Source organism: Echinococcus granulosus, assembly GCF_000524195.1.
Source record: "Echinococcus granulosus chromosome Unknown EG_S00304, whole genome shotgun sequence".
Taxonomy (NCBI): Eukaryota; Metazoa; Platyhelminthes; class Cestoda; order Cyclophyllidea; family Taeniidae; genus Echinococcus; species Echinococcus granulosus.
This window is the reverse complement of record NW_020170684.1, coordinates 22,452-22,905: the sequence shown is the minus strand read 5'-3', so window position 1 is coordinate 22,905 and position 454 is coordinate 22,452.

Below are 454 nucleotides of genomic sequence, written 5' to 3'. Positions count from 1 at the left end.
TCCTGCTCAATTAGGATCAACATCATCCCCACCTTGGCTACTTTTCGCTTGGCATCAGCATAGTTGAATCTTTCGGCAAAAGACGGCAAGGTGAGTAGCGAGGCAATCTGTTATTTATTTTTATTAATTAGGAAAGCCTTGGCAGTGTTACAAGCCCATCAAATGACGAATTATGAGTAATCACTAAAAGTACCGCCTTCTACCCAACTACGCACATCTTTACGATGGAGATGGATTTATACCCCAAAATTCCGAGCTTACACTGTGCCTAAACATCAACGATTGAGATCTTTCTACCTGCGACAATAAACTTTACACCTAAAGGAGGCAGACATCTTGAGGAGTAATCAAAAGAGGCATCTTATTTTGAGGTCTTGAGGACATTGCATTGCCGTTTTGGTAGCTGAGGAGAGACTTGCAAGTTAGGCCGTGGAAGGGAAGGCGTAGTGTCACA